Below are 15,343 nucleotides of genomic sequence, written 5' to 3' on the forward strand. Positions count from 1 at the left end.
TTCCCCTTGGAGCAATCAGAAATCACTGGATATAGAAGAACAATGAGTTGGGTTTTTTTAAAGATTTTATTTATTTGACAGACAGAGATCACAAGTAGACAGAGAGGCAGGCAGAGAGGAGGAAGCAGGCTCCCCGCTGAGCAGGGAGCCCGATGCGGGACTCGATCCCAGGACCCTAGGATCATGACCTGAGCCAAAGGCAGAGGCTTTAATCCATTGAGCCACCCAGGTGCTCCAAACAATGAGTTTTTTGAAAGTGCCTAAATGACTTCTGTTCGCCTAACACTGTAAGCAAAGAGTATGAGACACAGACAATGTGCTTAATGATCACTGAGTAAAATATGCATCCAATTGCCTCACCAGCAGAAATATTCTAATAGTTTTGAAAAAAAAATCGGAATATACTATATTGATACAGTTTTGCCAGGACTGCCTACCACCAGAATCTCATTTTTAGAATTAAGATTTATAATTCTAGTATTTTACATACAAACAGGAATATTAACTGAGCAAAACAGGAGCTTATAAAAAAGCTTTCAGTACCTTCTCTACAGACTATGAGAATTATTTGCAAGATGCTTGAGGATGGCTGTCATGGCCTTTGTCCTCATGTGATAGAGAGAACAAGCTCTCATGTCTCTTTCATAAGGACACTAAATCCTATTCGTGAAGGCACCACCCTTACGATTTATTACTTCCCAAAGGCCCCACCTGCTAAAATCACTACATTGGGGGTTAGAATTACAACATCTGGGGGGAGGGGCAAGATGGCAGAGAAGTAGGAGACCCTGTTTCAACCAGTCCCCTAAAGTGAGCTAAATATCTACCAGAAGCCTCTGGACACCCATGAAATCAGCCTGAGATGTAAGATTATACACTTTGGGATCTCTATGGGAGCAGAAGATCACTAGTGAAGAGGTAAAGCAGAGTGGGAAGGCTTCGACTGATATCTTAGGATAAACAGAAGGGGGAGGGAGCCACCAGAAGTGACCCATTGGAAAGTAATACTCCAATATGAAAGTGCCCTGTGACTGGGGACCAGCATTAACTTAGAGACTGGTTAAAAGCACTCAAAATGAGCAAAAGATCTTAAGTGGCAACTGGTGGAATCGGGCCCTAAGCCCACGGTCCCAGGCCTGTCACCACCAGCGACCACCTGTGCCAGAGAGAGCCTGGAATACACCAACTCTTTACACCTTGCGGAACTGGAAAATCAACAACAAATTAAGCCAACCCCATGCACAAGAAGGGAAATAATTAAGATTAGAGCAGAGATCAATGAGTTAGAAACTAGAGCTACAGTAGAGCACATCAACGAAACTAGAAGCTGGTTCTTCGAAAGAATAAGATCGATAAACCACTGGCCAAACTAATCCAAACGAAAAGAGAAAGGACCCAAATTAATAAAATTATGACTGAAAGGGGAGAGATCATGACTAACACCTAGGAAATAGAAACAATCATCAGAAATTATCATCGACAGTTATATGCCTATAAGTTAAGCAACCTAGAAGAAATGGATGCATTCCTGGAAACCTATAAACTTTCAAAATTGAGACAGAAAGAAACTGACAACCTGAATAGACCAGTATCTAGAAACGATATTGAAGCAGTGATCAAAAACCTCCCAAAAAACAAGAGCCCAAGACCTGATGGATTCCCTGGGGAATTCTACCAAACATTCAAAGAAAAAATAATACCTATTCTCCTGAAGCTGTTCAAAAAATTTCTGTTCAAAAAACAGAAGGAAAACTTCCAGACTCCTTCTATGAAGCCAGCATACCCTGATTCCCAAACCAGGCAAAGACCCCATCAAGAAGGAGAATTTCAGACCAAGATCCCTGACGAATATGGATGCTAAGATTCTCAACAAGATCCTAGTTGATAGGATCCAACAGTACATTAAAAAGATTATCCACCATGGGACGCCTGGGTGGCTCAGTTGGTTGAACTGCTGCCTTTGGCTCGGGTCGTGATCCCAGCATCCTGGGATCGAGTCCCACATCCTGCTCCTTGCTCAGCAGGGAGCCTGCTTCTCCCTCTGCCTTTGCCTGCCATTCTGCCTGCCTGTGCTCTCTCTCTCTCTCTCTGACAAATAAATAAATAAAATCTTTAAAAAAAAAAAAAAAGATTATCCACCATGACCATTATCCCTGGGATGCAAGGATGGTTCAACATTCACAAATCAATCAATATAACAGAAAAAATCAGTAAGAGAAGAGAGAAGAACCACCTGGTCCTCTCAATTGATGCAGAAAAAGCATTTGACAAAATACAGCATCCGTTCCTGATTAAAACTCTTCAGAGTATAGGGATAGGAGGGAACATTCTTCAACTTCATAAAATCTATGAAAAATCCAGAGCGATATCATTCTGAATGGGGAAAAGCTGACAGCCTTCCCTTTGTGATCAGGAACACAACAAGTGTGCACACTCTTGACACTGTTGTTCAACACTGTACTAGAAGTCCTAGCAACAGCAATCAGACAACAAAGATAAATAGAAGGTATTCAAACTGGCAATGAAGAAGTCAAACTCTCCCTCTTTGCAGATGACATGATACTTTATATGGAAAACCCAAAAGACTCCACCCCCAAACTACTAGAACTCATACAGCAATTCAGTAATGTGGCAGGATACGAAATCAATGCACAGAAATCAGTTGCTTTCTTACACACTAACAATCAAAATACAGAAGGGGAAATTGGAGAATCGATTCTATTTACTATAGCACCAAGAACCATAAGATACCTGGGAATAAACATAACCAAAGAGGAAAAGGATCTGTACTTGAGGAACTAAAGAACACTCATGAAAGAAATTGAAGAAGACACAAGAAGATGGAAAAGCATTCTATGCTCATGGATCGGAAGAATAAACATTGTTAAAATGTCTATACTGCCCAGAGAAATCTGTACTTTCAATGCCATCCCAATCAAAATTCTACTGGCATTTTTCAAAGTGCTGGAACAAATTATCTTAAAATTTGTATGGAACCAGAAAAGACCCTGAATTGCTAAGGAAATCTTGAAAAAGAAAAACAAAACTGGGGGCATCACATTGCCTGATTTCAAGCTTTACTACAAAGCTGTGATCACCAAGATAGCATGGTACTGGCACAAAAACAGGCACATAGACCAGTGGAACAGAGAGTCCAGATGTGGACCCTCAACTCTATGGTCTAATAATCTTCGACAAAGCAGGAAAAAATATCCAGTGGAAAAAGACAGTCTCTTCAATACATGGTGCTGGAAAAATTGGACAGCTATGTATAGAATGAAAATCGACCATTCTCTTACACTACACACAAAGGTAAACTCGAAATGTATAAAAGGCCTCAACCGGAGGCAGGAATCTATCAAAATCCTAGAAGAGAACATAGGCAGTAACCTCTTCAACATCGACCACAGCAACTTCTTTCAAGACACATCTCCAAAGACAAAGGAAACAAAAGCAAAAATGAACTTCTAGGACTTCACCAAGATCAAAAGCTTCTGCACAGCAAAGGAAACAGTCAACAAAACAAAGAGGCAACCCAAGGAATGGGGGAAGATATTTGCAAATGACACTACAGACAAAGGGTTGATATCCAAAATCTATAAAGAATTCCTCAAACTCAACACACACAGAACAGATAATCACATCAAAAAATGGGCAGAAGACATGAACAGACACTTCTCCAAAGAAGACATACAAATGGCTATCAGACACATGAAAAAATGTTCATCATCATTAGCCATCAGGGAGATTCAAATTAAAACCTCATTGAGATATCACCTTACACCAGTTAGAATGGCCAAAATTAACAGGACAGGAAGCAACATGTGTTGGAGAGGATGTGGAGAAAGGAGAACCCTCTTACACTGTTGGTGGGAATGCAAGTTGGTGCAGCCACTTTGGAAAACAGTGTGGAGATTCCTTAAGAAATTAAAAATAGAGCTACTCTATAACCCTGCGATTGCACTACTGGGTATTTACCCCAAAGATACAGATGTAGTGAAAGGAAGGGCCATCTGTAGCCCAATGTTCATAGCAGCAATGGCCACAATCGCCAAACTATGGAAAGAGCCAAGATGCCCTTCAACAGACAAATGGATAAAGAAGATATGGTCCATATATACCATGGAATAGTACTCAGCCATCAGAAAGGATGAATACCCATCTTTTGTACCAACGGGGATGGCACTGGAGGAGATTATGGTGAGTGAAATAAGTCAAGCACAGAAAGTCAATTATCATATGGTTTCACTTACTTGTGGAGCATAAGGATTAACATGGAGGACATTAGGAAAAGGAAAGGAAAAGTGAACTGGGGGAAATCAGAGGGGGGAGACGAAGCATGAGAGACTATGGACTCTGAGAAACAAACTGAGGGTTTTGGAGGGGAGAGAGGGTGGGTGAGCCTGGTGGTGGGTATTAAGGAGGGCACGGTATTGCATGGAGCACTGGGTGTGGTGCATAAACAATGAATCTGGAACACTGAAAATAAAATAAAATAAAGAATTACAACATATGATTGTACGACTATAAAGTCATCAGTATTAAATGGAACAATCTAAGGACCAGCCTGGCCCTGCACATACCATGAATATTCAGTCATATTAATTATTATCAAAATTGCTCAAGAGGATTTTTATGTTGGCCTGCCACTACTGTGTCAGAGGTCATAAGACTGAGAGAAAAATCAGAGGGAGAAGGAACAACCTATGTTTTTCTTCTCCTTCCATCTATTTTGTTGTCGTTGTTGTTTTAACTAAGGTAGATTATATGCTAGTCCAGCCCTGGGCTTATGGAAAACATCTCATCAGGGTCCCATTGGACCAAACAGCAAGCAGCAGATTGGTTGTCAGCTGTGTCACTAGGGGAAAAGGAGAAGGTGAGAGGTGTCCCTGAATATAACAGATGAGATAGAAGATGAAATCTGGAGTTCTAAAACCTTATCACCGATTATACCCAGGCTGAGGAAAAATGGGCTCTATGTAATACCATTACGCCTCACACAGAAGCAAAATCGGAACTTATTTGCACATTCCCAGTGAGAGTGGACACTATTTGGTTCTCTCTCCAGTGTATTCCCCTTCCTCATGCATAGGCCCAAGCCCCTAGAGGTCGATGCTCGGGATATTAACACCAGGCAATCCAGTGATACCTGGGTTCCTGAACAAAGCTGAAACAGTCAATTCTCTTTCCCAGAGCCACATGAACTTTGAGTATGGCTATACCTGCCACATGCAAAAGATAGGAAGACAGCCCTATTCTACCAAGCACCCAGAAGAGAAAACGTGTCAGCAAAAACAGACAGCGAAACAGACACACGGGGCGGAACAAAGATGAAGGATGCCAAGTCCCAGTGATTTTTCCTGTTTATGTGAGTTACCTGAGGCCTGAATGAATTTCTGTCCCTGGATTCTAGGCTGTGCCCCAGTACCCTGATTATAAATTTGTCTTTTGACTTCAGGAGTATCTCAATTTGGTTTCTGTTACTTCGAATCAAAGAATTCAAATATAATTGTACAACCTCGGCTACTGAGACCGATTTTTGCCTCAATGATTACCTTCTAGTTCAACCTGAAAATATTATTGGATCTTCCCCTTGAATAGTGAAAGTAATGGGCAGAAAGCATTGTAACTACAGCCGCCTAATCCTATCCAGTCATTAAAGGATTTCATGTGTGTCGATGCTTCTTCAGAGAGATGAGAGTATGACATTCTAGCTAGCTCCAAATAATAAACCGGAGCCAGCTACAAAGCCACTGAAGAATTCTGAGGAATCTTCATATATTATTTACATCATGTAGTATGAAAGTCCAGATTACTGGAACTTCATACACTTACATATAATTTGGGGGAGATTGTAATGGTTTGCCAAGTAAGCAAAGCACTCTTCATATATATTAATGTAGAAAACTCCTACCTTAGTGCTTACTTTGTTTCCGTAATAGCTGAAAACATCCAAAAGTAAGATTGATGCTAGGACATAAATTTTTACTCTGTTTTTAGTGACTATGCATTTTTAAAAGGCTCTTTTCAGAAGGGGAAAAAAACCATACTCACCATCTAAGACAACCAAAATATAAATAACAGCATAAAGATTTTCACTTCCAAACAAAATTTCAATCTATTCATGTATATTGTTTGACAAATCACCTTTTTTGTTTCCAACCCTTGCTGCTATATTGTGTAGCACCATACTCACCAATGGTAGTCTACTCCCAAAAACTGGGATTTTTTCTTGCTATCAAACATCTTGAAAGGAATTACAATTTTTGTATAAAAACTATTTATTGTCAACCTAATTAAAATTACCAACCCAGGGAAGAAGAAACCACATTATTTATCTTTAAATGACATGAATTTTTTTTTTTCTTTTTAGCCAAAGATTTACTTATTTTGATAGCAGAGAGTTATATACTGAAATACTAATGTATATTCCTTGGGTCTTTGAAGAGGGTGCTAGGTAGAGGGGTTTCAATCATTTTGAACTGGAAGGCACACACTATTTTTTTTTTTAAGATTTTATCTATTTATTTGACAGAGATCACAAGTAGGCAGAGAGGCAGGCAGAGAGAGGAGGAAGAAGGCTCCCTGCCGAGCAGAGACCGATGCGGAACTCGATCCCAGGACCCTGAGATCATGACCTGAGCCGAAGGCAGAGGCTTTAAACCACTGAGCCACCCAGGCGCCCCAGGCACACACTATTAAGAGGAAAATGCAAACAATGTTTCATGAGCCTCTATGTCTAGTATAGTAGGAATTATAATCCAGTCTCCCCTCAGCTGGAAGAGGCAGCTGGCCTAGAGTTGCAGGTAAAGGAAAGGTGAATTACTGCCTGAATCTTACACAGCCACAAACTAAGAAACCAGAGGAAATTTGAGCTTTTAAGTAGAAGGTAGTGGGAAGAGCACAAGACAAATTAAGCAAGACTTAGTCAGAAGGTGGGACTTGGCAAGTCCTTCTGGATGTTAAAGAGGAAATGGAACAGCTGAGTGTATGGAGAAGGCAGAAAGGACATGGACGGTCATCCTGCTTCCCTCTCCTGCCCTCAGTGAAAGGCCCTGGGATTTCCCTAAATCATCTAATGCGGTGTTCTCCACGCAGGATGGACACTGAATCCCCTGAAGAGCTTTAAAAAAATAATAATGATTCCTGCTCTTGCCCAAGACCAATTTAGTCAAAATCTCTGGGGTTTGAATGCATGGCCAACATTAAGTACTACCTATAAAATGGAAGGAATTACTCAACTCGAGAAAAAGGGGATGGTGAAATGTGAATTCTTGTAAGGAACTCCCTGAATCCAAACCTTCCCAGGGGACTGTGCACAGACCCGGCAAGGCCATGGGGCTTGGAAGGTCATGAGCAGTCACGTGAGGGCAAAGCTACTGAGGCACTAAGCCATCTCAGAGAATGTGCCCAGCTTCCCCGAGCAGGAAAAAGTACATAAACTCAGACATAACTTTATGTCTGTAAGAAAATGTATCCCAAGAGGGATTATCACAAAATAGCTAGAACTTAATACCCTATGTAAGGGCCCATTAAAAGCCAACAATGAGAGGTGCCCTAAATTGTTTTCAGCTTCAGTCCAAGGCATAATGGGAAGAAAAAATATTCGTGTTTCCTTTTGTTTAAAATGCATTGAAGGGGTCATTTCTAAAACCTCCTTTTGTTCAGAAATTCATATATGCAAAAACAACACCAAAAAAACCTCTTAAGAAGCTGATCCTTATAGCTGCAGTCTTTTTCTATCCTGTTTTTTTGTATTTCTAGATGTTTTTCTTTTGTGTATTTCTAGATGTTTTTCTCCGAAAATGTACTCCTGACAACCAAAATGAGATGCCATCTGCCTCTGAGAGTCAGAAAAGGGGCTCCCGGCCTTTGCCCTGAGGAGGTAGGAGCCCTCTTGGAATGTGTCCATCATTAAAACAGTGCTTGAGGGAGTTTACCTGCTCACATTTTAATTGTTTTAGTCACATTATTTGTTAACCCTTTCAAAGACAACCCCAAAGCCACTGCTAGCCATTATCTTCCTTGTTTATTAAGATATTTGAGTTTACACCAAAACAATACTCTGTTAAAATTCATCATATTCACTAGTGTTCTGGTAAAATCAATCCCTTTATACCACCGGTGCCAGAGGACAAGATAAACACGCCACATGAGTAAAATTTTAGCCTGAGTCAGCATAATTATCCTGCTATTAGAGAATTCTGCTGTGCTGATTAGCATACAAATCAGCTTCAGTGTAAGAACCCAAAACCTCTCTCTAAATTTGAGTGCATAAATGCAGTCCCCCACCCATCCCCACTTCCTCTCTGCCAAAGGAAGCTAGGAAACTCAGACCCAAAGTAGGATTTTAAGTAAGGATACAAAAACAATCAGTCTGGATAAGACCAGATTTACTTTGTAAATCAACTATTCCCCCCCTTTAAATGTGTAACTCTGGCAAATTCGGGGAAAACCGGGGGAAGGAGGGCGGGGAGAAGCAGGTAACATTGCATAATGTGGGGAGGATTCAACATTAAAGGTTTGGTCTCTGTGTGTGTCCTGCCTAGTGTTAAAGAAGTTAAAGTGATCATGGAATGGTTTGTTGAAATGTGAGAAAAGACAGGAGTTCTCTCCTTTTCTCTTTCACTGATACTTTCATTTTTTTATTTTTCTATAGTTTATGCTTTTGTTTAAATTTTGTTGGTTAACATATAGTGTAATACTGGTTTCTGGAGTAGAATTCAATGATTTGTCACTTACAACACCCCCCAGTGACCATTAACAAGCGCCCTCTTTAATACCTATCACCTGTTTAACCCCTCCCCACCTCCTCCTATCAGAACCTCGGTTTGCTCTCTGTCATTAATGGTCACTTATGGCCTGTTTCCCTCTCTCCTTTTATTCTTTTCCCCATTCCCATATGTTCATCTGTTTCTTTGTTTGGAGGTTCCTCAAAAAGTTAAAAAGAGAGGGACGCCTGGGTGGCTCAGTCAGTCAAGCGTCTGCGTTCAGCGCGGGTCCTGATGGTCCTGGGATCAAGCCTCGCACTGGGCTCCCTGCTCAACGGAGAGCCTGATTCCCCCTCTGCCTCTGTTGCTCCCCCTGTTTGTGTGCTCTTTCTCTGTCAAATAAATAAATAAAAATCTTCGAAAAAAAAAAAATTAAGAACAGAACTACCCTAAATCCAACAACTGCACTTCCAGTTATTACCCAAAGGAGTTGACTCTCTTGAGGGGCTCCTTCAGGATAGGGATTAATTCTTGGAGGTCCCTGAAATTCAGTACTTTTCTCTAAAGGCATAGGCTCTTTAAGAGGCAAATGTTCCTTCCTTGAACCTCTATCCTTTCTATTCTCAAACCTGTAATTTAGCTAATTTCATTTTTATCTACCTGCGCTTACTACTTACTTCTTTTACATTATATAGGGTTCTAGAAGAGAAAAATCACATCTTACCAATTTTTCATTCCTCATAATGCGTAATACTCAGCGTTTCTATCTATTCATTATGTGCTTTGTTCTACCAAGACGGTAAGGGGTCTGATAAGGTGTTTGTTCAGGGCATTACCAAGCGAAGAATATGAATGGAAGCTCCTAGGGCAGCAGGTGTTACCTCCCAGAATCGGCATGTGCAAATACGAACCATGCTTACTATAAAAAATGAACACATTCTGACATATATAAGGTCAATCCAAATGGGTAATGAATCTTATAAATAAAACCATTCTTCAGAAGTATGAAGAGTAATTGTTTAAGTGGTAAAGGGCCATGACTTGGAGTGACACATTCTGTAACACACTTGAAATGAAAGAAACTCTACATTTTCAGCCTTGTTCTTTAGCATGCCCTCTTTCATTCCAGAAGATACCCTATTTACTATCATTTCTGCTTTATGACCTTTGTTGCATAAAGCTAACAGATCAGGAACTCAGTACTTTGAACAGAGAGTAATACTTCCTAAATTGTCAATATTGCTTAGTTACCATAACTACAATAATAATGATTATAATTATCTTGTCTAAATCATTTTTCCTTGAGACACCTGGGTGGATTAGTCAGTTAAGTGTCTGCCTTCAGCTCAGGTCATGATCCTGGAGTCCCGGGATTGAGCCCCAAGTCATGTTCCCTGCTTAGTGGGGAGTCTGCTTCTCCCTCTTCCTCTACCTCTCTTCCTCTGCCCCTCCCCACAGTTCATGCTCTCTCAAATAAATAAAACCTTTAAAAAAAATCCTTTTACCTTTTCTGCATGTAGAGATTCTTGGTGGCTAGCATGTATTTCTATAATTCTTAGTTCAACAATTTATACACTGTGTTGTATCAACTAAGTAGGAACACGTGTGAAGATCAGAACGTAAAGCATGGTTCGGAATCAATCCTCAAATACACCAACCGTACTCATGTGCCTATAAAACATCCTAGACATAGACATTTTAACTAATAGTCACTTAGTAGTAAAAGATAAAAACCAAAAATTAATTTTACCACAAATGTACTAAATCCCTTAGAATTTACGCAGCATATGAATAAATTCAAAAGCAAATAACACAAAGATATAGAATAGCATGTTTTCATTCATGGGCTCAGGAGGATAATGATAACTTTGGTGAAATAAAGAATGTTGATAAAAATCCATTCATCAAAAAATAGGTCAAAGTAGTAGTTTAACAAATTATTCATATAGGGTATTAGTTATTGCATACGTCACAAGTGAAAGTCATGCTACTACAGACCTCTCAGTCATTGGAAAATCTCCAGCTGGAAAAGTTGAACTCTTCTAGTACATATATATGCTCGTAGTTCATGGTCAGCCATCTTCCCAACCCATCCTTCTGTAGAAAGCCTCTGCACATTAATGGCTGGTTGTGGTTTGAAGGTTGTAATGAGGAAACATATTTTTCTTGTTAAACTAATCTACACTAACCATCTATAAAAGGCATCAATACTTAAATGAATGCCCATAGATTATGCTAGTGACTCATATCTGATATTCTTTTGGAACCAGATATTTCAGAGTGTAATTTATAGTCTGTTTTTCTCAAATCAATCACTTCATTGTTTTGTTAAGTGTTCTGTCAAAGCCATAAGTTACAAGTGCTCCTCAATGATGAAATATCTAAGTTTTTGTGTCTGCCTTTCTCATTTGTTTGCAAAGCTATGTGAAACAGGCTTCTGGGGAAATGGTATATTAATGTGCATTTGTAGTAATTCATACTGTTGAGTTATGTGAAGTAATAAAATGCCATTTCCTCTAATTTATCAAAGGCAAAGGTTCTCACCACAAACTGAAAAAAAATGACATTTTTATAAGAAATGTGAACTTACACTGAGACTAACAGTCAAGAGCAAGAAATGACTTACACATTTTCATGCTTTTCTATTTGTCATCGTTACTTTTACTATCATTCAAACTCAAGTGCTTTACCTATTACCATTTATTATAAGACAGAAAAATTAATTGCAATGTTAAAAGATGAAAAAGGCTAAGTTCAGACATGAGCCACAGGGAGAATCCTATTCACACTTGGTTCCAGCTAAAGCATGGAGTTTCAGGTACAGGCTACACAGTTACTCAAGTTACTCAACTTTTAGACTCCAATCTTTTGGTATTCAAAAATACAGACTTATTTGGACTGGAAAATCTAGACATAACTAATTGTTGAACCAAATTATCCATTATATGTTGTCTTTTACATACATTAATATCTATTTACTGCACAATAGGATTATTTTTGAGTATACTAGTCAAATATCCTGTAATCTGTTATCACACATTCTATAAAGATACATACTTAAGTGTGCTTTACATTTTGTACCTTCAATGATGCATTATGCTTTCTGCGGAAAAACTTATTGCAAACAATGCTCCTGGCCAGCACTGGTTTTGGGGAAACCATCCAAAATCCAAATTACACCATTCTGAAGGCATTGGAGAATTACCAAAGCTGTGGACTTGAAAAACCATGATCTCAGAAAGGAAATACAGAGGATGGAGCCATTCATTACTGCTTTCCCCCTTTAATCATTTGTTAATCCACAAGCAAAGGGTTGCAACTATACAGAACTACACAGAACTTATGAAGTTGGGGAGGCTAGAATTGGGGTTAGGGCCCATCAAGGAGAAGGGATCCTAGTGAACACTTCGATTAGGACACATGAATGTTGATATCAATTATACATGGCCAGGGAGGAGTCAAGATGGAGGAGAAGTAGCAGGCTGAGACAACATCGGGTAGCAGGAGATAAGCTAGATAGCTTATCTAACCATTGTGAACACCTACAAATCCAAGGGGAAATCGAAGAGAAGAGCAACAATTCTAGAAACAGAAAATTGATCACTTTCTGAAAGGTAGGACCTGCAGAGAAGTGAATCCAAAGCGACGGGAAGATAGACCCCGGGGGGAGGGGCCGGCTCCCGGCAAGCGTCAGAGCAACGGAGCACAAAATCGGGACTTTTAAAAGTCGGCTCCACTGGGAGACATCGCTCCAGAGGCTAAACCGGCGGGAAACACAGGCGGGTCAGCATAACCCCAGGTCCCGCGGGGTCACAGAAGGACTGGGGGCGTCTGAGTGCCACAGAGCTCGCAGGTATTAGAGCGGGGAAGCCGGCTACAGCAACAAAGCCGAGGAGTGAGCTCTCAGCTCGGGATTACCTTGTGCCGGTAGCAGGCTGGGTGGGCTTGGAGCGCGGCCTGAGGCCACGGAGACGGAAGCGACCGGGCGCTTTTCTCCAGGTTCCAGCAATTGACTGCTTTCCTCAAGGCGCGACCGCAGGCCAGGGAGGCGGGGCAGTTGGGCACTTTTCTCTGAGGGCGCACTGAGGAACGGAACCCCAAGCTCTCGACTCCTCTGGGCCGAGAGATTGGGAGGCCGCCATCTTCATTCCCGTCCTCCGGAACTCTACCAAAAGCGCTCAGGGAACAAAAGCTCCCGAAAGCAAATCCGAGCAGATTACTTAGCCCGGCCCCTGGCAAGGGCGGTGCAATTCCGCCTGCGGCAAGGACACTTGAGAATCACTACAACAGGCCCCTCCCCCAGAAGATCAACAAGAAACCCATCCAAAACCAACTTCACTCACCAAGAACAGCGGAATTCCACAGCAGGCTATCATTGAAAATAGAAGGAGAGATAAAGATAAAAAGCTTCCAGGACAAACAAAAGCTGAAAGAATTTGCAAACACCAAACCAGCTCTACAGGAAATATTGAAAGGGGTCCTCTAAGCAAAGAGAGACCCTAAAAGTAGTAGATCAGAAAGAAACAGAGACAATATACAGTAACAGTCACCTTACAGGCAATACAATGGCACTAAATTCATATCTCTCAATAGTTACCCTGAATGTTAATGGGCTCAATGCCCCAATCAAAAGACACAGGGTATCAGAATGGATAAAAAAAAAAAAAAACCCGTCAATATGCTGCCTACAAGAAACTCATTTTAGACCCGAAGACACCTCCAGATTTAAAGTGAGGGGGTGGAAAACAATGTACCATGCTAATGGACATCAGAAGAAAGCTGGGGTGGCAATCCTTGTATCGGATCAATTAGATTTTAAGACAAAGACTATAATAAGAGATGAGGAAGGACACTATATCATACTCAAAGGGTCTGTCCAACAAGAAGACCTAACAATCTTAAATATCTATGCCCCTAACGTGGGAGCAGCCAACTATATAAACCAATTAAAAACAAAATCAAAGAAATACATCGACAGTAATACAATAATAGCAGGGGACTTTAACACTCCCCTCACTGAAATGGACAGATCATCTAAGCATAAGATCAATAAGGAAATAAAGGCCTTAAATGACACACAGAACCAGATGGACATCACAGATATATTCAGAACATTTCATCCCAAAGCAACAGAATACACATTCTTCTCTAGTGTACATGGAACATTCTCCAGAATAGATCACATCCTGGGTCATAAATCAGGTCTCAACCGGTATCAAAAGATAGAGATCATTGCCTGCATATTTTCAGACCACAATGTTCTGAAGCTATATCTCAATCACAAGAGGAAATTTGGAAAGAACACAAATACATGGAGACTAAACAGCATCCTTCCAAAGAATGAATGGGTCAACCAGGAAATTAAAGAAGAATTGAAAAAAATCATGGAAACAAATGATAATGAAAACACAACGGTTCAAAATCTGTGGGACACAACAAAGGCAGTCCTGAGAGGAAAATACATAGCGGTGCAAGCCTTTCTCAAGAAACAAGAAAGGTCTCAAATACACAACCTAACCCTACACCTAAAGGAGCTGGAGAGAGAACAACAAAGAAAGCCTAAACCCAGCAGGAGAAGAGAAATCATAAAGATCAGAGCAGAAATCAATGAAATAGAAACTAAAAAAACAATAGAACAAATCAACAAAACTAGGAGCTGGTTCTTTGAAAGAATTAATAAGATTGACAAACCCCTGGCCAGACTTATCCTAAAGAAAAGAGAAAGGACCCAAATAAATAAAATCATGAATGAAAGAGGAGAGATCACAACCAACACCAAAGAAATACAAACAATTATAAGAACATACTATGAGCAATTCTACACCAACAAATTTGACAATCTGGAAGAAATGGATACATTTCTAGAGACATATAAACTACCACAACTGAACCAGGAAGAAACAGATAACCTGAACAGACCCATAACCAGTAAGGAGATTGAAACAGTCATCAAAAATCTCCAAACAAACAAAAGTCCAGGACCAGACGGCTTCCCAGGGGAATTCTACCAAACATTTAAAGAAGAATTAATTCCTATTCTCCTGAAACTGTTCCAAAAAATAGAAATGGAAGGAAAACTTCCAAACTCATTCTATGAGGCCAGCAACACCTTGATCCCAAAACCAGACAAGGATCCCACCAGAAAGAGAATTACAGACCCATATCCTTGATGAACACAGATGCGAAAATTCTCACCAAAATACTGGCCAATAGGATCCAACAGTACATTAAAAGGATTATTCACCACGACCAAGTGGGATTTATTCCAGGGCTGCAAGGTTAGTTCAACATCCACAAATTCATCAATGTGATACAATACATTAATAAAAGAAAGAGTAAGAACCATATGATACTCTCAATAGATGCTGAAAAAGCATTTGACAAAGTGCAGCATCCCTTCCTCATTAAAACTCTTCAAAGTGTAGGGATAGAAGGCACATACCTCAATATTATCAAAGCCATCTATGAAAAACCCACCGCAAATATCATTCTCGATGGAGAAAAACTGAAAGCTTTTCCGCTAAGGTCAGGAACACGGCAGGGATGTCCGTTATCACCACTGCTGTTCAATATAGTACTAGAAGTCCTAGCCTCAGCAATCAGACAACAAAAAGAAATTAAAGGCATCCGAA

The sequence above is a fragment of the Martes martes genome (assembly GCF_963455335.1).
Source record: "Martes martes genome assembly, chromosome: 11".
NCBI classification, from domain to species: domain Eukaryota; kingdom Metazoa; phylum Chordata; class Mammalia; order Carnivora; family Mustelidae; genus Martes; species Martes martes.